The sequence below is a fragment of the Watersipora subatra genome, chromosome 9 (genome assembly GCF_963576615.1).
Source record: "Watersipora subatra chromosome 9, tzWatSuba1.1, whole genome shotgun sequence".
NCBI lineage: Eukaryota > Metazoa > Bryozoa > Gymnolaemata > Cheilostomatida > Watersiporidae > Watersipora > Watersipora subatra.
This window is the reverse complement of record NC_088716.1, coordinates 17,373,183-17,395,680: the sequence shown is the minus strand read 5'-3', so window position 1 is coordinate 17,395,680 and position 22,498 is coordinate 17,373,183.

The following is a 22,498-nucleotide window of genomic DNA, read 5'->3' as shown; positions in this document are numbered from 1 at the left end:
GAAGTTTACATAAAATCAGTCAAAAAAATATGAAAAGGCTGAATGTTCATGCGCTCTAACATACAGACACAGAAGTTAATATATGAATAAAGATGGAAACAAGCTAGCGAACAAGGAAGCAATCAGTCAAACAAGCAATCAGGCAAACATGTGAATAGGCAAACAAGAAAACAGGCAAACTAGCAAATGCATGTGCACAATGACAAATTTAATTTTGTTAATATATGTTCTTGAAAGCAAAAAGTTGTAATAATTTTTCTAAAACAAAAAGTCTCAACAACCATTTTTTTTAATGTTTGTCCCATGAATGTCATTTCTGTTTGTTTCATTCAACTTAATCACTCGCATTTGGACTTCATAGCTGTCAGACAGACAGACAGACAGACAGTTTTTCACTTACGACTCAAAATGTATCTTTAAAATTAGTGTATTAATCTTTTCATTAGTACAGGTGAAGGGCATCTACTTGTAAAGAGGTTGCTTTCAGCCTTTTCAGCTTTTTCAACTTTCAATTTTATGGCTAATTTTCACTATAATAAGATCTGTATCTGCCTGTTTGTTGGTCTAAAGCCATATTAAGGGCATCAAAGCAAAAGGTTGTCTTGCACAAGAATCAAATTAGGATATTTCAATTCGCATTCAAGTGTGTTACCAACTGCGTCACTTGACTACCTTTCCATGTCTAAGGGTAATTAGGCACATGGCTAGTACATATGACAATCTCTCATGGTCAACAAGACTGCCAGATATTAGTTCATCTATCGACTCGAAGCCAAGCCTAAAGGTTGAGAAAAATATTTCTCTATATTGGAGTGAAACCTACAAAAAGAGGGGTGTCTGACTAGAGCGCTATGACCCACACTAAATGCCATCTTTGCTGTAGTCTAAAAAAAATTTTCATATAGTTATCATACCTGATAATCTCTCATGACGCACCAAACTGCCACAGCACTAATAATGACAAGCCGTCATACTTGTGTCTCTTAACTATCTGAGCACATAGACAGTATCACAATATTTACAAAATGGTTTCTGTCATGTGTTATCATTATTAGATAAAGATGGTTGACTAATACCCTGCCTATTGCATAGACTTAGCATTGAACATCGCATTGATTTTGATTTACATTTAAGATCTTTTGGTGAACCTGCAATGGTATTTGCCAACATATTTGCTGTTATTTTTTGTGTGGATATCTACGGTCGCTCAAGAAGTCCAGCTAAGTAAGAGTTAGGAGAGCAGACTGCGGCCTGCCAAAAATGAGAAGATAAATAAAGGCCTGCCATCAACAACCGGGCAATATAAAGACATACCGAACACATTCTCGAAATCTGCCTTATGTCAATTGTAGTTCACTAATATGTTTCTCTGGTAATGTTTACTATGCTTTTTTTCAATAAACCTAAAATAATTCATTGTTTTCAAACTTTGGTTGGATGCAATGACTAACAATACTGGTAATAGTATAAGCAAGAATACCTGAAGAAGTAATATAATCCGTAATAGTATAATATGTTATAATATAATAAGTGAAAATACATCAAATAAAAACATAATATTTTAATCATTAGTATAATCAAAGTAGTGTATGTCCTTTCGCCCTTCCGTCTGTCTTTGAACAAGAACCAGATTCAAAAGCATGTTCTACCACTACACAACTCAGTCAGTTTACTACTTCTTCCAATATGCAAATAACTATTACTCATGACAGTGTCTCACAGCACATGGGGCTAAGAAGCATACTAGTTAGTATTAATTTAGTAAGTAATCATATATAGGTCATATTATAATCAATAATAATACAATGAATAAGTATATGATACTTATTAATTAAATATTATCTCAAGTGGGTTGTAATGTCTACTCAAGCTGAGGTAGGAAACCCTGTCAGAAACCTGGAAGTCTGAGTACTCACTTCAATATCATAGCTGTTCTTCATAATAATATCTCTATGAATGTATATGTATACCTACATAATACATGTGTTCTATATATAACATACAGTATATAAAATACATAAATAATGCATAATTGTACATATGCATATATAAAAATTTATATAAATGTATATATGTATACATATATATATTTATATTTAAATATGTTAATTTGCTAGGACATGCTTGTCATCTGGACTGACAAGCTTGTCTTAGCAAACCAACCAGATATAGTGGTGGTAGACGAGGAGAACAAGAGGGCTACTATAATAGATATAGCAGTACCCAATGACTACAATATAGCCAGCAAAGAAAAAGAAAAGGTAGAGAAATATCTTCCTCTTGGAGAAGAGATTGAAAAATGCTGGAGTGTAAGAACAACTATAATTCCAGTATTCATTGGGGCACTGGGCGTAATAACACCGGTGTATAACATGTGGCTTGCCCAAATACCAACAGCAATCAACTCAGGTGAGTTGGAGAAAAATGTGTTATTGAGAACAGCTAATATCTTGAGCCAAGTGCTCAAACTCCCAGGTCTCTGGTAGGAGACCCGAGTTAGAGCAGAAAGTACTACCCATGCGGGTTAACCGGGGTGAGGAAACTTTTTTTTATATATGTATAAATATAGATTTTAAAAAATCAGACTATTCACCTCGGTTAACCCATTTGGGTGGTATTTTTCGATCCAACTCAGGTCTCCTACCAGAGACCTGGGAGTTTAAGCATTCGTATCCAGATCTTAGCTGTTCCCAAAACTGCGCTTTTTTGCAAATCACTTAAGTAGATTGCCGTCGATATCTGGGCAAGCCACACTTTATGCGCAGGTGTTATTGCGCCCAGTACCCCAATGATGGCTGGAATTACAGTTGTTCTTACATCTCAGCATTTTTCAATCTCTTCTCCAAGAGGGAGATAATTCCTTACTTTTTCCTTTTTCTTTGCTGGCTATATTGTAGTCATTGGGTACTGCTATACCTACTATAATAGCCCCCTTGTTCTCCTTGTCCATCACCACTATATTTGGTTGGGTTGGTAGGACATGCTTATCAGTCCGGATGTAAAAGTCATAGAAGATTTTAGCACGATCAGTCTCATTTACCTGACCAGGAGCTTTCCAGCGGTGTTGTGGTTTATTAAGGTCATACTCATCACATAAACTTCTGTGAAGTACACCTGCAACATGATAATGCCGCCCAGTGTATGAGTTTCCTGCTAGCTGTGTGCATCCACTGCTGATATGTTAGATGATTGGATGGTCTCAAATGCATATTTGTACAGCCCACATGTAGGATCGTTTCTGGTGTGATAAATTTTTCTTTGAAGTCGCTTTGTTGGGAGCACTTGATCCTAAACTGCCAGAAGTAGCGACTCTGTATTGGCTGTTAGGTTTCCTTGGTTCAGCCACATATATGTCTGGTGGTGATTTTCAAACTTAGATATCCATCGATGGTAAGCACCATAAAAAGGTTTCATGTGCCAGTCAAGTTCCTCATCATTACTGTGAAGCTCCATTTTTGAGCAGCAGACTGAATTTCATCTAGCAACCGAGGTGGCCATAGAGGCGCCATAGGTTTTAATGCTTTGTTCTTCCTCTTTCACTGTCTGCTGCACACTTTTGAGTCCCTCACCTCTGTCTTTCCTATTTAGATACAATCTAGCAGGATCAGATTTTGGGTTCAGTGCTCCATGCATAGCCAGCAGTTTACGAGTTGCTATATCTGTTTCTTTGATGGCTTTCTCAGTCCACTTTATTATGCCTACTGGATATTTTATCAATGGCAGTGCGTCCGTATTTTTTGCCATGATTTGATTCCTGGCATTTAGTTGACTTCGTAAGACCTGCCGAGCGTGTTTCTTGTATTTAGTAATAGATTTTTGATGTACTTCGGCTTCATGGTTGATGCTGCTTTGCATAATCCTCAAGCACTTTCACCCTTTTTCTATATCTCTGATGGTACTAATAGGCATTTATTTTTATGTCATCTGTGTGCACAGAATGGTCTTTTTTGAGAATTAGCCTTTCACATTTCTCAATACTGAATGTCACTCCGTTGTACATAGAGCGCAAAGGTCTAGACTTCAGGACAGACACTGGGTTCAGTTTGGTCAAACAAAATCTCCCACAAATTTTTAAAAGAATTCTTACAAATTTCTAAAAAGTCAAAAAGTCAAAAAAGTGAAACTGTCAACAACTCTCAGGACAGACACTCAGGGCGGAGTGGACGCGTAATCAAGGCTCACATGATTTGCATAATGAATGAGTGAAAAGCAGTTGTTTAATATATGATTAATGTGTTCTAAATGAGTTGTTGCTAAGCCACCGCTTATAGTTAAAGGTTAGCATAATAAATAACAGGCCCCAGGCTTGAAGAGTATCAATTGATTTTGAACAAATAAAAGTTTTTTAGTAAAATAAAGGAGCTGTACCGTATGGCAAGCGCAACCAGCATTCAGGTCCTGCAGTTGTGTGTCTCTACGATGGCCTGTACAGTGACTGCATGTTAATTGGTGCCAATGAACAATATAAGATGTATGTGCTAAATGATGTAGTACGTGTTTATTTGTTGTAGAGACAAGTTTTGCTCAGAAACTGGAAGTGAACTAGCAGTTAAAATGTCAAGGGTGTTTATTAAATTAAAGAAAAGAACAACATACCATTTAATCTATTTTAGCTCGAAAGAGGAATTGAGGGAGCTTGCATGTCTATTTTTCAGAGTAAGCATAAGCTATTTAAAACACTGGAAAAGTTAGATACACAATGTTTACAGTTAAATGGTTGGAGATTGTTACAATTTTAGTCAGTTTAGTATTTCCCTGTTAGTACTAGTGATATGTATTAGAATATTCTATTATCTTTAAGATCATAAACCGCAATTATATAATGAAATAATTCTCGATAGATTTACTACTTGTTAAAAAATATTTGCTACCGAAACTGTAACGAAAGAAGTTAAATTAGAAATCTGTAATTGTTAAAAATGCGAGCGGCTATAATATGGTTGTTTCAACTTAGCGCAGATCAATTTTTCGTGAGTGGTACAAGTACAAACACTGCAGGTTATTGTTTCTGGAGATATATAATAGCGAGGCACAATTTGAGATGGAAAATTAATCACAGAATAGACTAGCTAAGCTCATATTGAAATCTGTGTACATGTATATGTCTATAAATACAGCCACTTGTAATACGGATATCTTTACTTGTTAAAGTTGAGGTTCATTTTGCCTGTAGTTCTACTTAAAATAACTGGAATAATTAGTTGAATTTAATGAACATGCTGATATTTAGTTGGCATGATACAAAAAAGACAAGAAGCTACAAGAGGTTGTCTACTCACTGGAACTTCTGAGCTGTTTTAACCTAAACTCCGGAGTGTTTTAACTGCGATTAAGTTTTTCTGATGTTCTTTTGTAAGCATAATGAAGTTACATAGATATACCCTTGATGTAGTGCATTTGATAGGGACCAGTTACAGTACAGCTGTAGCTTGCACACACCAGCACTTTTCTCAGTCAAAAACAACTACATGTACATGTAGAACAACTACATTTTTATGGTCGGTAGTTGGGTTAACAGTAAACCAAGGAATGAACTAGATTAAATGTTGGAAAATTCAAAGCTATTTAGAATTCTTTGCCAATAGTCCTATTCTATTACTGAGGTTTTAAGGCTACAAACTAACTTTTTGCTGAGTTTTTTGATCCTCTCAGAAGATAAGATCAAAGGATCATCATTGATGTTGTAGATCAATAAGAACAATATTAAGAGTATTGAATATGAAGATGTCTCTATTACTATAAAGAATGATGAACATCCTCATAGCGGCCATCCGTCTTCAATCACCATACGATACACAGTATTCACCCTATAGAATAAAAAATGTATGTAAGGTGTCCACTAGTTACGAATCAACTGCTAGATTGGAAAATATAAAGTTGAGTGCTTAAGATAATATATTCATAGACAATGATTATTCTATTGCTTAGCAAATTTAGTTTAATGTTTCAATTTTAAAATCTTACCAAAATTTTAGTTGAATTTTTCAATTGGACCGACAGCAAACGTGAAAGATATTTTATTTTAGAAAAGTCAGCATTAAAGTGGTGAAGACATGTATATGAGTATCTAACAGAACATAATATATTAATTTATTAGTGTTCTTTTAGCATTGTGTAGTAGAAACACTACTATATAGAACAGATCTGAGTTATCTGTAATTGTCACATTTTAGATCAGATAGACCAGGTAAAGAATCAGTTGGAAAGAAGGAATGGTGTTTTAAAGAACACTTTAGTATCATTGGGCCTGATATTTTTTCATGATCCGCTGCTTTGAGGAGAGTTTATGAAAGGTCATCCATGCCCAGGAAATTCTGCTGAAAGCTGTCAAAAAGATCTTGAGTGGTTTAAAGGTCTGTTGACTAAAGTAACTAACCAAAACATTATGCAAAAATAAATAGTTGCACTTTGTCATGTTATATGAAATTAAATATTGTAGAACTTGACAATGGGTTCAAGGATATGGAAACTAAATCTCAAGTGATGAAGGAAAAAGCTAAGAAAAGAATAAAAAAATACTTTAGATATGTGAGTAATTTTATGTTCATACTATGAATACTTTTTTGATATGAGTATTTCAACAAGAAAACAGTAGTAATAAACATGTAACAAGGTCAGAGTATTTAGGAGCATGTATTTATGCATATGAATATAAGACCTTGAACATAAAGTTATAAATAACTTCACTTTGTTTTCTTTTACAATATGAATAACTTTATCATGTGACTATTTCTGACTGACTGTACATTTGTACGCTCTTATTTGTCAGTCACACTGTTTCTGAATATTACTAAAGTTATAGTTTTATCATATATTTATAGTGGATTCGTTCCCCAATATGGTAATCCTGTCATAGTTTTTAGACATATTATTTATTGCCAGAATCTTTGGTTCATCAAAATTCTTATAATTGCAATCATATCTTCTCATGTGTTTCTCTAAAACTACTGGGGTAGTTAACAGCTGTATGACATTTGAAACGGTTGCACAGTTTCAAATGTCAAAACTCAAAAATACTGAGTTTTCGAAATTATTTTAGGCAAGTTGCTCCATGCTTTATGCAACAATATCATAGTTGCAAAACTAGAGTAAATGATTTTGACAGTTTTTGAATATACAAGTAAAGCTATAAGACAATAACAATGTATGCTCTCTCATGAATCATATTGCAAAACACCATTTCTTTGGCACTAAGTCTATTGAGACTGAAAAAAAATTTCTTTATTGATCAAAACTTGCTGTACATCCATAAAGTTATCATCTAGAAATAGTTGACTGTCAGTTATCAATTATCATATATTTGTGTAGTCAACCAATACACTTCACCGTCAGCAACTGCAAGCAATAATATAAAAATACATAAAGCATTGCTAAAGAAGAACAGACATAATGTGAATAACAACGAACGGTTAAAAACAAATATAACAAAACTTTATATAGTTTATAACTCTTTCAAAATTCTTTTATGTTATTCAGACGTTAAATTTCTATTAAGCAAAAATATATATAATATATACATAAAAGGTAGTGTATATTGAATATATTGAGATAAATTCTTATGCCACTTTTGTTTTGTATGAGATCCGTATCAATAATGATTCAGTTAAGTTTATACATTTTAACTAAGATTTCAGTAGAATTTTATAGGATAAATTTCTTCTTTGATAGAAATAAACATGCAGTGGCTGCTCAGCATTCCCTGATAGCTAAAAGTGTACTTTCTAGAGGCTGCAGGTCTCTGTGACTTCAGCATTGATGATTGTGTTCAAATTTAGATCAGCTTTGGTTATGAGTTAATTATAGTACTATTTAAGGAGAGTTTAAATTTAAGGTAGTTAATAGTAGACGACCGCAAACACCAAATAATTCCAAACACGGAAATGTTTAGGAGTTGTTTGGTGATAGATTATGTAAGTTATAATTTGCTATGATAAGAAATTGTATGAAATAGGTGTTGGTTATTTATGTAAGGTCTGCAATGCTGTATACATTTAGTACATCCTCATAAAGTAAATGAACATAAAGAATGTTGATTTAGTACTTGACTCTGTATGCTAACTTGTTTGAGAGCTTTGATTTGTCATTGTTGTTTTTTCTTGTTCTACTATGCTATATTTTTGTAATTTTGTAGTTACTTGGTATTCTTTGGTGAAAATAATTAGAACTGTATAACAAACCGAAATAACTTAGTAACTATGATGGGGCTATTCAATGACATACATGAATTTGAACACTCTTTTAATTTGCTTTGGCATTGAGCTCTTTAAATTCCTAGGTTACAATGAAATATATATATTATCTCTCTCTTTAATCTCACTGTCTATCTCATAGAAAACTAATTAACTATTCATACATGGGTTTTAGGTTACCTTGGATGGTGGGTGTCAATATGAGAATGATCCGAACCACCGTATTGCCCACACTTACAACTCTTACTTGTCAAAAGATGCGCTGCGTGTGTGGCCAATGTTTGAGTTTGACCACCAGTAAGTGTAGATTGAAGTAATACCTCATTCTCTTCCTCTCTCTCACTCCCTCTCCCTCTCACTCCCTCTCTCTCTCACTCTCTTTCTCTCTCACACTCTCTCCCTCTCTCCCTCTCTCCCTCTCTCCCTCTCTCCCTCTCTCCCTCTCTCCCTCTCTCCTTCTCTCCCTCTCGCCCTCTCTTTCTCTCTCTCTCTATTTTTCTCCCTCACTCCTTCTCTTTCCCTTTCGCTCTTTGTCTAGCTCTCTGTATCTCTCTCTAGCTCTCTCTATCTCTCTTCATCTCTCTCTATCTATCTCTATCGCTCTCCATTTCCTTCTATTTCTGTCTATATCTCTCCATCTATCTATCTCTATATGTTTCTTTATCTATTATATTTATTTTTATTCTTCTCTATTTCTCTCTATCTCTTTCTATCTTACCTCTCTCTGCCTCTATCCTCTCTATTTTTCTATGTCTTTGTATCTCTACTTTTAACTTTTCCATCTCTCACTCTTTATTTCTTTCGCACTCTCTCTCTCCTTTGCTTCGCTTTTTTTTCTCTTTCACCCTCACTCGCTCCCTTTTTCTACTTCTCTTTCTCTTTCCATCTCCACTTATTTCACTAATAATTTCTCACTTTCTTTTTCTTATTCCCTCTTTTCATTTCTATTTTTCTCACTGTTATCCACTCTTGTTTGTCCTTTAATTTTTCTCAAGATTGAGACAATTGTCTATTCAGAGCAGTATTTTTGTTGGTTTTACCTTTTATGAATAGGAGTTGTTTGTTTCACAGGGTTGAGAAGTCAAAGACTGTGGCTAGACTAATGAAACTAATTCATGAAGGGCATGAGGACATAATTCAAGATGGACATAATGACAGAATAAACATTGACTATTTCTATGACCTTTTATTCACCAGAAAGAACATAGAGCTTGTTCACGCTGAGTGTCATGACAGAGAGGACCACACAAATATGCCGCTAAATGAGGAGGAAGTTTTAATCCTTAAACATACAATGGTTGACAGTAAATAATAAAATAAGTAACATAGCAGAGAAGACAAATCCAAATATTGTGAAATCTAACATCACACCACCCTTCTCTTCTTTGAGATGTGCCAATCAATGAATTGTATCCATTAATATTGAAAGAATATGCTAGCTGAAAAATGGCTACATTAGTTTTGCACAGTTTTGTTTAAAAAACTTTTGCATAAAGTTAATTTTGCTCTCACATAGTGTGAATTTTTGATGTATTGCTTGCTTTTTGTTGAACATTTAAGCCTGAAATGTGTAAGATTTTTAACGATGCTAAATGCTTTTTTGTCTGAACGTAATCTCTACACTTCAAATATATCCTTTGTAATAGTTGTCATTCCTCCAAAAAAATATAGAACAATTTACACATAGACTAGGTTTCTTAAACTTAAATACTTGTCATACCAAAGTCTATGATCTCAGTAAAAACTTACCACAACGATTACAGTACTGTTAACAAATCTAGTTAATTGTTGCTATTCAACCTTGACCAGAATTAGGTTAGTCCACTTAAACATCAGTCTTGTTATCACGTAGAGTTGTAATATTTATCAGCAATCTTCAATAATTGTCTACTTATTATGGTCTACTTTAGTGGCTACTAGCATGCTGACAGTTCGATGTTCTAAATCATCATTTATCATAACTATGTGCACAAATATTCTTCATTGTGGAAAGGTGGTTGAAATCCAAGTTGGGGCGGGGTCAAATAGATTAGGAATCTAACTACCGGGGTTCAATGCCCAATTCGAGCCATTTTTTTTTCTAACATTTTTCAGACAGACGAACAGTTTTCTTATTATAATAAAGATTATGACAATTACTTTTGTTAGCATTTGAAGTTTTTAGGCAGTTTTATTCATTAAAAGATAAGAGTTCATATAAAAATAAACACAGTAACAAAATATTTCTGTGAAGATTAAAATCATCGTACTTTTTTGACGGTAATGTTTGTAGACATTAAAGGCGCTATAAAGGGCCGCCCTTAGTATTTTAAATCTAAACAGGCTATAAATACTTCATTGCATAACTGCCTGCTATAAATTGACAAGAGCCTATTTCCGACTGTCAGATTTACTACAGTTGTGTCAACTTAGTAGCAGGTGCTCGAAATGTACTTCAAAAAGCGACTATATGAAAACCATAACAAAACGACTAAATACCCACTTTTGGACAAAGCCTGTTTGCTTTTTGATAACTAGGTATAATGAAGAGTAGTAATACATCACTCATGATTCTATAATCTTTACCATAATATTAACAGTAAGCAGATAACAACACAGGCTGGAGCTTAAATAATGTTTGTGTGATTTTGACCAATGACCACATCTATGTATACATGTATATTTCTCAAAGTCTGTCCATGTGTCGTCATCAGAAATCCGGCTATAGATCTTAAAGTCTTGGAATAAATACTCCGTACCAAAGAGGATTGGATCTCGGACCAAGCCATTCACCAGTCTGACACCTTGCCCACTAGACTACGGAAGTCGAATTGCTAGCCTGCCAATATAAGTCATTATATCAGAGCAAAACCTAACTGCTTTGCGTATGACGTGGGTCATAGAATAACATCACGAGATTCTGTTCGCTCACATTATTAAACTGGCTAATAGCAAAACTCTCACTACTTCTCCCTGTATATAAAATAAAAGACTTTTCTTATGATATGTAGTTTGAAAGTTAGAATGGCAAATGTTGTTATGTTAAATACAAATCACTTTTCTGTCCAAATACTCTTCTATTACACGGGCAATGCCGGGTGGCACAGCTAGTTATATCAAAATTTTCAAATCATGAAAATGGACAGGAAGATTCGAGATCTTGGAAAAGTATTGTAGAAAACACTGCTCGGTCTTTCACAACACACTAGCTAATTACCCTTTTTCAGGCTCCAAAATAATCATATTGGAGAGTAGAGTGCTTTAGAATATCTATATATATATTTTTCAAAGTGTGTTCGTGGATATGTGGATCTGTGTGCCAGTCCGGCTATAGCTACTAAAATCTAATATATTGAAGTTTTGTACTCTGATGGATTTCAACTCACGATGAATACCATGAACACATCGACAAGTTTCTTATCCGGACACTCTACTACTGAGCTAGAATGGCATAGTGATCCAAAGCGCTGTCATATACCGTATACACCACACGAGTCACGATGCCTCCGTTCAGAAATATTTTTGGACCTAAGTATATGCAACACGATGCTCTTTCGGTTTTTCTCGTTAGGGCTAAATTATTCCGCTCAACGATATCGAGAATAATTTATCTCCAACTTAAAACTTGATTGATTTGTATACTGATTATATACAGTGTAACTTCGGTTCTCGACTTTACTCGGTTTTTAATCAAAGATTGAGATGTGTTTGTCTCGGATCTTGAACATAAATTTGGTTTTTGACCAAACCCGAGTGTTAGCAATATAACAATAATATTGCTGCGCAGCGCCAAGCTGCCACAATGACACACCAACCTCTCCTTTGCCACCAGCCTTCACCGCCATGGCGATACACGCCCATAGCAGAATGCTTTCACCGATCTCACCGCAGTCTATACTGCCAACTCATAGGAAAACCAAATCAGCATCCTCACCGCTACCCAATGGACTCTCAACTCCGATCTCCACAGCGCAAATTGCTTGTCAGTAGAAGTATGGCAACACAAATGATCAGCTGACTTGCTTTCTACTGAGTCTTCTGCCAAACATCATTTTAACGCCTGCTTATATAGCGAGACCTGTTAGTTCCCTGGTATTCCCGTGAAAAGCTAGCTTTTCAAAGCCCTGGCTCTCCATAAAAGCAAGTCTTTTATTACTGGCTAATCAATAAGAAGCTTCGGATATTTACATAATATCCCCCACGGAGCATGAGCATTGGAATTGGAACAGCTACAAAAACAGCATAGAAGCATTCATTAACAAACGGAAAAGCAACTTACGCTGCATAAAGTTATAAAATAAAAGAGAGGAACCATCTGGGAAGTTTCCTCTACCGAAGAGATTTGCTAGGGAGATAACCCCTCCAGTCGAGTTACCCTAAATTGTTTTGGAGGAAGATTCTCTTTCAAGGATGTGAAGTAAATGTACCATTGCTGTTTATATGTTCTTTTTCCTACGATTTTTGATGTAACTGATCTGTTACATTTTTTGCTGTTTCCTTTTTACTTTGTGCAATTTTTGCTATTGTTTCTTAAACTTTAATGTGTTAGATGTTTTAAGAGCAAAACATACGATATGTTTACTTTTGTTTTCTTTTTCCATCATCTTAAATAAAAAACCTATTAAAATTAAACACGATATTGATCTACCCATTTTTATTTATATTATGCAGTATACAGTACAGGTTATGGTGTAAAATACTTTACCGAAGTTATCTTCTCGTCTTGGAGTGGATTAAAATCTACATACATTTATTATTATGGGAAAAATTGTTTCCGATCTCGAACAACTCAGTTTTTGAACAACCTTCAGGAACAGATTATGTTCCAGGATTAGGTTCCACTGTGCGTTATTTAAAGATAAACGTCGCTGAAAATTATGAAATTTTAAATTTTCAGTGGTTTGAAAACTTTTACATTTTTATTTATTTTTAATTTAGTTGTCTTGCGCAAAACCTTTTCCTCATGATATAAAGTTTGAAAGTTACGGTTGTTTAACAAAGTTTGAAAACTTTTACAGTTGCTTTTATTTTCTCTTTTAATTTATTTCAACTACACAAAACACTTCTTTCATGTTGTATAGTTTCAGAGTTAGAATGGCAAATGTGGTTATATGTTAAATACAATTCAATTTTTTGTTCAAAGCCTTTTTTATTACCTGGACAACGCCAAATAGCACAACTAGTATTTGTATATAACAACCCCAATAGCAGCCAAAGACTACTCTGCCATCACAGAACTCCGCAAAACACTACAGAGATCCGCAAAACTTTATCGAATCCATCATGCTTGCAAATCATGGAAACGGCACTTGCGAGTCATGCGGATTAGATTATCGCGGCTATTCCATTATAAACATTGTCATGCTTCAGTCATTTTTATTTCGATTTAGGCCGTCTCAATGCGCCAGCGTTCCGAACGGTTGCTGCTAACTAGTGCTGCACAATATATATTGTCTCTGAATATATGGTCTCTAAATATATTGAATACTGAAAAATATCGAACATTGGAGTTGTCTTCTATTGATATACAGTGCTAGGCTTTAACATGAGCGGTATGAAAAGATTTTGGTCAACATTGGTTGAAAAACAGAAGTTGTCCCCTTTTTACAATAAGGAGAGTAGAAAACTCCAGTATTGCAAAATAATCAATTCACCGATATAACAATAAACTATCAGCTTCGATATTGATTTCGATTGAAAACTGACCAAATATAAAGTCATTCACTGAAATATATCGTCACATCGAATAATATCGTTTTATAGTGCAGCATTACTGCTCAGCTTAGAGTGACACGACTGCTTAGCTATTTATACATGTAGAGTCATTAATTAGGCTAATACTTGACCTATGGGGTCAAGCACTGGGTTAACTTTGCATCAGCAGGTGTTCGTTGCGAAGTAACTCAACTTGAGCACAACGTAGAACATGCCAATTATACGAGTCAAGGAAACGTAGTGCTAACAGTACAACGTACAACAATTTATAACGTACAACCATATAAAAGTGCTCGCCTTTTATATGGTCGGCCTACGACAAATACAAGTATTACATAAGTCAGTACGGTCAAAACTGGTGATGGCGATTACGTAAATTGTAGCAAGATGTTATCTAATATACACAGAAGATGATAATAAATGACTAAATACAGATATACATGCAACTACTGCTATTGAAGATTATTAAAATAAAGTATAAGTTTTGTTACTAAAATGTTGCCGGCAATGTCTATTTCACTACGGCCACCACAATATCAACTAGAAACAGCTGTGGCAGACGTTATTTTACAATCACTCACTTTTCATATGCGATAGAAAACTTGTTTGGAAAAACCCATGTTAATAAAAGCATAGCAAGCATTATATTGTAGTTATAAATAGATTCTTCTAAAAATACACAACTTTTACAGACAAGTTTTTACATTTTTTATTTTTGTGATGGGAGAATTTTTGCTAACACCCTCGACAAGATTAGACGCAAGAGCCGATTGATGCAATTCCATAACTTTTGATCGAAAGTTAATGAACGACTTATAAATACTGCAAAAACTTCAGCATTGGTGGAATCTGATTTGACCTTGTGTTAAACTTATCTGCCATATCGGGTAACAGAAACATGAAGCCTGGCAACTAGATAGAGAAAATCCATGACAACAGTGGCCAACAAAAGTGCTTTTGTCCCACGTCCATGCGTTGACTGTCATCATTGGCACCCTATATCATATGTCTATGTTAAAATGAAAATTGACTTTTGTATGTCACATGTTGGAGCTCGCTTCACGGTTTTTGTCTCCAAAACAGGCTTAGCACCAGTATCATTGATGAACAACAAATTAGTATGAGTATGTTTGTATAAAGAGATTTAATATTAAAATACTGTCAGTTACCTTTTAACCTACCAGTAGTAGAGTATTATCTGTGAAAACAAGTTGACCTACATAAACTTATCAAAAATAATCTTACGTCATATCTTTGACCAAAATTAGTTTCAGCTACCAAAGTTATCCGATTTACTAGAAACTCACCCCTTCACACGTAAACAAACCGTTGGCTTCGCAAAATGCCCCAACATCATGGTGAGCTCTAGAAAAGTAATGGGAGTTGTAGTCCATCTCTGCTAGTTCATCTTTCCACTGGTCTAGAACTCTTTCAGTTACAACTCTTTGAGCTCGATTTAAGTTCCTTTGATCTGAAAGCATGCAGCTCTGTGCCTAAAATAATATAAAAAGAAACCCATTCTTTGATCACATGTTGTTTTACTTCCAAGGCAGTTATCAACTTTTGAATTTTTACTTGATGGCTGCATTGAGTGAAACACTCCTTCGTTAGACTATTCTTGCAAAAGATTTCCAAAAATTTTGTGTCGCGAAAAATTGATAGACTTACATTACTTATTCGACAAATTTATAAAAACAGTGTTGATAAAAGTTGAGTTCATATTTTGGTAACAACCATCCTCACCGAGGCAATCTTTATTAGTAAAATGACCTTGTGGACTACTTAATAAAAGCTATAACCATGTACACAGTGCAACGATTTGCAAATCAATTAATAAGTATAGTACTAATCAATATGATAAACTTCTAATATTTTAAACTCAACACTATGTATTTTACATGGCTGGTTTTGAACAATAACATATCAGTTTACTTCAACCTTGTATTACACAACAACATTCATTCACAAACAAAAATAGGAGCTTTTAAACAGCATGAGACCACCAACCACTCAACATCTCTTGACTGATATTCTGCGTTAACTTTATTCACAGAACCTTGTTACAAATTCATGTAATTGGTAAAAGGTCACAATGAATAAAAGGTATCAGGTGGCAGGCCATTACAGGTGATAGATAATAGGCCATGTCGATAAACTAAAGAAATAATTTCAAAATTTTAAAACTATTGTTTTTTTAAAACCAAGTTGTCCTTCATTGACTCGGTGGTCATTGCCATGGTGCACTTGTCAATTTAGAAAGTTTTTACGGTAAAATAAGCCACTTGCCGATTTAGCCAGTGAGATACTAGAAATGTAAACATTTTCATACAAGCCGTGCAAAACTAGTGAGGCTATCGCTTACTTATCATATTTTTCTATCATTAGCAAATACAATTCATCGATTTTTACATATCAGAAAAAATACGCTGCTTGATGTCTATTTTTACAATAATTGGATTTGCCTCCTCTGTTAGATTACTTTTATTTTTTTGCTTTAACTCATAGTATAAAACTGTAAAATAACTTTAGTTGGCAGATTGATGCAAATTTCTTGTTTTAAGGTATTACGGAACTTATTATAAGAATTGTACGATGTTTCATTATATCTAATACTATTCTCTTATGTGTCATTCAAAATGGTAGCTTTGCTGTAATACAGTGAACCCTACCATTTGACATTATATACCTTCCATTGTTGGAATCATAAAGTAAAGATTTTGCATAAAGGGGTACATGAACCTACAGTAATTATGTAATGCAAAGATCGCCCCCCAATAAAAAACATCAAAATTTCTTATACATACTGTATATATCAAAGATTAGTAGCATAATAGGTATACATAAATAATTAAAGTTTATAGTAAATATTATATTAAACACCAAATGGCACAATAAGTTTGCTCTTGTTTTACACGTGTGAGATCAAGCCTTTACAAAGCATGAAGAATGCCGAACTGAGGGAGAGCAAACATTGTATCACTTTCCGGCATTGTGGCAAGGATTCGGGCAAATAACATATCTGCAGTTTTGTCACTCTGATGTAAGCAGCACAATGATCGACCAAATTTGAGATTCCAAAGACAGTACTGTTGAAGTCATATGACGAGGAAAATGCCCTGAAGAAGAGGCAGAAAAACCTTGTGTTTCACATCATAGAGAAAAAAACCAATAGATAGGAACACTGTAACTCGAAAGCCCGCTGTAGATTGTGCATTTGATATGTTTTATTCAGTCAGGAATTTTAATTGTCTGCAACTAAATTATTGACAGAAAAGTTTCTAGCCCATAAAATTTCATGGTTGTGTATTCTCTGTTTGATTGGCTGCACATATTTATTTTCCCTGGTGTTTTTAAAATTTTAAATTGTGGGATATGAAACTTTGAATATGAACTATTTCATTTTTATCCTATACTTATCTAAATTGATAGTGATAATGACCTTTTTCATTTTAAATCAAAATTTTGCCAAGACAACCCCAATAATTTTTAAATTGCAAAAAATTGGAAGGTGTTTGTTTGTGAAGAAAACTAGTTAATTTTTGATGAAACCATATAGTCTTTGTATCTATGTATCTATGTCTTTGTATCTATGACACCATAATTATTCCTATCTAACAACTGAAGCGTAAGACACATAGTGAACTGACACACACTAGTACGCTTGCAGTCTAGTGTGTCATGAGTGATGATCAGGCGTGCCAACAAAGCAGAGAGAACCATTATTTGCACAGTTGTTTTTAGCCATCAGAAGGTGGTGGATTGGTGTGGTTGTGGGAGTGTTAGTCTACCAATCTGACTGTCAGGAGTTTGACTGTTGCTTATACTGGCCTTCTATCGTAATCTCTAACTGAAAAGTGTGAAGCACAGCAAGCACATACGCTATCATAATAACACTTCTATGTGAGCACCATGGAAAGGGTGCAATTGCATCCTGTATATAATATAATGTTCACACTATGGAGAGTGATGCAGTTTCTAAATTGTTTACATTAAGGCAACTGCATAACTCTCTATAGTGTTTACGTGAAAAAATAATGTGTATATAATTATGTGCTATATATATTTGCTTTATATATATATATATATTTATATATATACATTGTGCATATATATATATATATATATATATATATATATACATATATATACATATGTATACATATATATATATATATACATACATATATATGTATATATATATATATATATATATATATATCATATATATACATATATATATATCATATATATATATGTATATATATATATATATATATATATATCAGGAAGCCTATTTATCAGGAAGCCTTAAAAAAAAGCGGATACCAACACAAGCTAGAATTCTCTTCACCTAAAGCTACATCGCTAAAGGCAAGACATAGACAAAGAAAAAGAAACATAATCTGGTATAACCCCCCTTACAGCAACACCGTACACACCAACATCGGGAAAACTTTCTTTAAATTAATCGATGAAGAATTCTCTACTGACCACAAGCTACACAAAATCTTTAACAGAAGTATTATAAAATTAAGCTATAGCTGCATGAACAATGTGAAACAGGCTATCAACTCTCACAATCAGAGGCTGCTGTCACTGAACCATCAAGAAACAACTAATCCTGGCTGCAATTGCAGGAATAAGAACACCTGCCCGTTACCAGACAATTGCCTAGCAAAATCAGTGATATACCAGGCAAGCGTAACTACCACCGATAACAATAAACCTGCAGCCACATATGTAGGGCTAACCGAAAACAGCTTCAAAACTAGATATAACCTTCACAAATCCACATTCAAGGACATTTCTAAACGCTACTCTACCGAGCTAAGCAGCCACATATGGGAACTCAAGGAAAGCGGCGCTGACTACAACATAGCCTGGAAGATTTTATCACACGCCAAGCCATACTCTAAAAGCACCGGAAAGTGCAGATTATGTACATTAGAAAAATATTTCATCATTTACAGACCTGAGAAGGCAACTCTTAACAAACGTAGTGAACTTATATCTACATGTAGACATGCTAAGAAACACCTTTTACGAAATAGCATTACATATTAGATCTTATCCATCTAGCTTTTAATACCTGAGCTTTTATTTCAGCTTACCAGCTAATGCAGAATCTTGTGTATAGTCCTCACTAAGCATTTTATCTGATGAGTGTTACACACCTTTCGTGTAATACGAAACTTTTAGTAATTTTTTGCTTAGTCAAATTTTAATAAATTTCTTACCAAATTTATATATATATATATATATATATATATATATGTATATACATGATATATGTGTGTACATATATACACATTTATAAATGTATATAGTGTTCACACTATAGCAACTGCATAACTCTCATTTAGACTAATGCAGTTGCTCTAGCCTTGCAATTCCTGTGAGAACTGTGTAACTAGCTAATTTACGTATTAACATGCTTTATATGTTATAAAACATAAATCACTTTGATCTCACCAAGTTTCGTCAGCTACTCTAGTTGTTCTGGAGAAACATAATCATAAGATAGATCTGTTTGCAACAAAGATCCTTCAGGTCTCACCAAACTGGGTGCTGATGGAGACACCTATGTTTCTTCCACTTGTTGTTTGGGCAAAATATTATTTGCTAATGGAAGTATTTTGATGTTTGATAATCTTTAAAGTAATTAAATGACATGACTAGCTTATAAAATAACTAATATATATATATATATATATATACACATATATATATACATATATATACAGTCAAACATGGATAACTCGAACTTCACGGGTCCGAGCAAAAGTGTTCGAATTATCAGAGCGTTCAAGTTATCAGAGCACTGTCACAAGTCCATGTATTTACTTATTTATTAGTAGATACATGTACATATACAAACTATAATATAAATCAAAAGCAAAAATGGCTTGTTTCACATTAAATGCTTCTAATGTAAAGTTTAAAACGTAAAGTTTAAAATTGCCAGGACGTTTTTTAGATTGACATTGGTAAAACTTGATCGTTGTTGAAATTCTCAAAAGAAAAGACATCTTTTTCTTTTGAGCGTTTTACCCACGATCAAGTTTGCCGATTTTTCTTGAAGTTTATGCAAAGATTACCTTACTTTACCTGGGATTCGTTAAGAGCAACACTCCGAGGCAGTTCAATTAGAAGTTTTACGAGGTTTTACGGTACATTGTATATCACTCATGCTTTTTGAATGGATATTTATTGAATGTACAAACGTATTCTGTGTTTATGTGAAACGATGAATAGTTTTTTAGCTAAGACAACGTATACGTTTAATTACAACAATCTTTAAGACGTTTTAAACATTCAACATTCTGACGTTGATTTAACACGGAATCAACGTCGGAAAACTATTCGTCACGGACTAGCCGGGTCACGCACTCAAGGATTTTCGCCATGCACATACAAAACAAAAACAACATGCTGTTTTTGTTTTGTATGTGTGTGGCGAAAATCCTTGAGTGCGTGACTCGGCTAACCCGTGCTATTCATCGTAAAGCAGTATAAATCAAATTTCACCAAACCTTTAGAAAAGTCGTTGACAAAAATATTTTGCCGATGTTGGTAATAACGATGCTTATGAATTACGAAAAGATGAAGTTTATCTCTATAGCTTGGAATAAAGTGATTTTCTAAAGCGATAGCAACCGTTTCGGTAGCCGTTGGGCAAAAAAACAGTTCGAATTAACAGTGTTGAGTTCGAGTTATCTATAGCAATTTATCATTACGTGGGAACGGACCAAAGAAACCGTTCGAATTAACCATGTGTTCGAGCTATCCGTGGGCGAGTTATCCATGTTTGACTGTATATGTATATATATATATACATATATACATGTATATATATATATATATATATATATATATATATATATATATATATATATATATATATGTATATATATATATATATATATATATATGAGGAGTTCATTTCCAAAACCAGTTATTTCCATTTTTGGCACTTTTTGACTTTTTAATCTTAAATTATACTCTAATAATATGAGTACATTGTTCAATGGATATTTTGTTCCTAAACTAGTTATTTCTCATACATTGCACCCACTAAAATCTTTGTTTTGTTCCAAAACCAGTTATTTCCTATTGGGTTTCATTCCAAAAGCAGTTATTTTTGTGCTTGCTTTTCAATTGGTTGTTGTAAAACTAGGTCAACTTTTTGATTCGTTGGCTTAGTTATGTAAGCTATCTCTCCACTTCCTGTGCTTTCATGATGGATGCATCTTCAGCAAGTAATTATACTGTAGCAACATTAAATGACTTTTTGGAAGAACCTGTACAAATAACCCGACCTGGTAAAAAGAACAAAGAGAATGTAGAAGGTAATTAATTTAAACCTTTTACTGTTAAATTGGCTTGAAACCAAAATTTAACTAAATTGCAGAAGGCAAAGAAAAATGAAGCAATCACATCAAACACAATGCATGTTTGTTTGTGTTTAGTACAAAAGTTAACTAGTGCTAGTAGTAGTAATCTACTACTATTTATGCTATTAACTCTTTCGCAAGCCAATGTATCGGCTTGCACAGTAATATAAGTACAGACCATACCTCGATGGATCGCCTTATCGATAGGGTGTCAATTTTTTTTTCATTACAAGACCCAAACACTAGCTAGACTAATCAAATGATGTCTTAAACAACCTTACGGCCAATCACGTGCAACCAATAAAAAAACTTTGGCTTAACAATTTCATTTTTAATTATTTTTCAAAACGGCAAAACCAGATCGTTATACCAGATCCTTATACTTATAGATATAAGAAACACACCCCGTTTGTTCAACGCAAAAAAGTTGCGAGTGTGAGATTTACTAAACAATTTTATACATATATCTTGTAGAGAATTTCTTTCTAAATAAGATGCATTTTACAGTAAAACGATATACGGTATGTTTTTATTTTTGAGATATTATTGTATATAACATGTTGGTTCACCGCTTGTACCTAGTGCGCATTAATTATTACATTGTAGTTTACCTAAAGCTGTAGTTAAAGTCAGACTATTATCTAAGACTTATTGTTAAAATCACGGGTTGCTGATTCTTTCATGTCAAAAGCAGTTATTTCTGGAAATAACTGCTTTTGAAAAAAAAGGCAGAAATCTGTTGGCTGTTTACCATGCTTCTTGACAAAATTGTTGAACAAAAAGAAAGTATAAGCTTGCTTTGTCATTTGTCTTGAGAATTAGCTAAAAACTATGCCAATTATATTGAACAATATTGAGTATACAAAGTTTTCTTGTTTGAGAAAAATGCTAAAATCGGAAATAACTGGTTTTGGAAATGAACTCCTCATATATATATATATATATATATATACATATATATATATATATTTGAAAAACTATTGCGAAAAAAGTAAAATTTTAGTATTTGCGTTACAAATTTGTTTCGTGCGGAGCACTCATCAGACGCGAAAAAACCCACCTCTTTATCTTTACCGTTATTGACGTAGAACTATCTATTCATAATCCTTACATATTATCATGTCGTCGATTTGAATGTGCTATCAAGTGTAAGTATTAAAGCTGCCCTACAAAAGGCTCACCATAGAAGACTATTGATTGTAAAGGGAGACAAGAGTAGTT